This window comes from Tenrec ecaudatus, chromosome 8 (genome assembly GCF_050624435.1).
Source record: "Tenrec ecaudatus isolate mTenEca1 chromosome 8, mTenEca1.hap1, whole genome shotgun sequence".
NCBI lineage: Eukaryota > Metazoa > Chordata > Mammalia > Afrosoricida > Tenrecidae > Tenrec > Tenrec ecaudatus.
In genome coordinates this window covers 71,548,110-71,550,414 of record NC_134537.1, presented here as the reverse complement: position 1 = coordinate 71,550,414, position 2,305 = coordinate 71,548,110, and the positions used below count along the sequence as shown (strand labels likewise).

At 43.1% G+C, this 2,305-nt stretch overlaps 1 pseudogene; it reads left to right on the top strand.

Moving 5' to 3' along the window:
• Window positions 1-307: 307 nt before the first annotated feature.
• Window positions 308-1,678, top strand: LOC142454353 (cyclin-dependent kinase 1 pseudogene; annotated as a pseudogene).
• The last annotated feature ends 627 nt before the right edge of the window (window positions 1,679-2,305 follow it).

Sequence of the window (2,305 nt, the reverse complement as noted above, 5' to 3'; positions counted from 1 at the left end):
TCAGCCTTCATTTGGGTTTCAATAATTCTTCTCAGTTACATTGCCCTTGATCAAGCCCAGGCCTTGATCAAAACCAGGCCTCTTACACCCTCCTCACCACTGATTTTGGATCACTTGTTGTTTCCTTGTCCCTCGGTTTGCTAATACCACTTCCTCTGAGGATTAAGGTACACCTGACCCATACCATGATTGTTTCCGTAGCTTCATATGTACCATATATATTCGAGTGTAAGTGGACCCGAATATCAGCTGAGGCACCTAATTTTACTACAAAAAAACTGTATTAAAAATGTGTTGAGACTTAGTTTCCAACCTGGCTCGTGGAAATTGGGGAGAAAGCGACGGGGAGGTGGTAGCCACTGCCGCCGCCGCCGCCGCCCGTGCCGCCGCAGGGTGGGCAGAGAGCCCTCCCCTGCCGGAGACCGATGCCAGACCGAGGACCTGTGGAACACCTCCGCCCTTAGCCCCTGCGTGCCCTGAGCTCCAAGACAACGGAGCTCCCCGACAACACACGCTTCAGAAACACAATGATCTGCAATTAAGTATTGAGTAACCATGGAAGATTATATCAAAATAGAGAAAATTGGGGAAGGTACCTACGGAGTTGTGTACAAGGGCAGACACAAAATCACAGGTCAAATTGTAGCTATGAAGAAAATCCGACTGGAGAGCGAAGAAGAAGGAGTTCCAAGTACTGCAATTCGAGAAATTTCTCTGCTAAAAGAATTCCGTCATCCAAATATAGTAAGCCTTCAAGATGTGCTTATGCAGGATTCCAGATTATATCTCATCTCTGAATTCCTTTCCATGGACCTCAAGAAATATTTGGACTCTATCCCTCCTGGTCAGTTCATGGAGTCTTCACTTGTCAAGAGTTATTTGTACCAAATCCTACAAGGAATTGTGTTTTGTCACTCTAGAAGAGTCCTGCACCGAGACTTGAAACCACAAAACCTACTGATCGATGACAAAGGCACAATTAAACTGGCCGACTTTGGACTTGCCAGGGCATTCAGAATACCTATTAGAGTATACACACATGAAGTGGTGACTCTCTGGTACAGATCTCCGGAGGTCCTGTTGGGGTCAGCTCGCTATTCGACTCCCGTGGACATTTGGAGTATTGGCACCATATTTGCAGAACTAGCAACTAAGAAACCACTTTTTCACGGGGATTCAGAAATAGATCAACTCTTCAGGATTTTCAGAGCTTTGGGTACCCCCAATAATGAAGTGTGGCCTGAAGTGGAATCTTTACAAGACTATAAGAACACCTTTCCTAAATGGAAACCCGGAAGCCTGGCGACCCACGTCAAAAACCTGGATGAAAATGGCTTGGATTTTCTCTCGAAAATGTTAGTCTATGACCCTGCCAAGCGCATTTCTGGGAAAGTGGCCCTGAATCACCCATATTTTAATGACCTGGACCAGCAGATTAAGAAGATGTAGTTTTCTGACAACAGCGAAGAGACTCAGGAGTTGTTTCAAGAGCAGACAGTCCTTCCTGCGTTCACTGTTCACTGTTTTGCCTTGTGCTTTCCTCCCTTGTCAAACTTCAGCTGTACTTCAGTTTCTGGTTTCTAAAGTGTGACTTAATGTAAATATTGTGCTATATGAATTTAAATCTATTCTGTCTGTGTGTGTGGCTCCCTCTATAAAAATTGTTACTGCAATAAAGTTATAGATCCAGTATTGATGTCAGGAAAAAAAATGTGTTGAAAAACTAGGCTTATACTTAAGTATATACAGTATGTGAAAGTTGGGCAATGAACAGGAAAAAGAGTTGAGAATTTTATGCAATTGGTTAATGGTGTTGACAAAGAAAAATGAGAGTACAGTAGACAGTTTTGTAGACTATCAGACAAGCAAACAAATCTGTCTTTCAGGAAGAATATTCAGAATACTCCTTAAAATCTAGGATGGTAATGCGTTCATTCACATACTTGGGATATATTATCAGGAGAGACAAGTCCCTGGAGAAGAACATTGTGCTTGGAAAAGTAGAGGGTTAGCCCCAAAGAGGAAGCCATTCAAGGAAATGTACCGACACAGTGACTGCCACAATGGGCTCAAAAAAAAATTGTGAGGATCGCATAGGGCGGAGGACTGTTTCATTTTGTTGTTCAAAGGGTCGCTATGAGTGAAAACCAAGTCTGTGTCACCTAGCAAAAGTAACCAAGTGTCAAACAAAGCCACCTACTAATCCAAGGTTGAATGCTGAGAAAACAAACCAACATAGTCAGTCATAGTGCACATTGTACCAGGCCCCGAAAACCATATTTCAAATGTACCCAAATCAATTTTT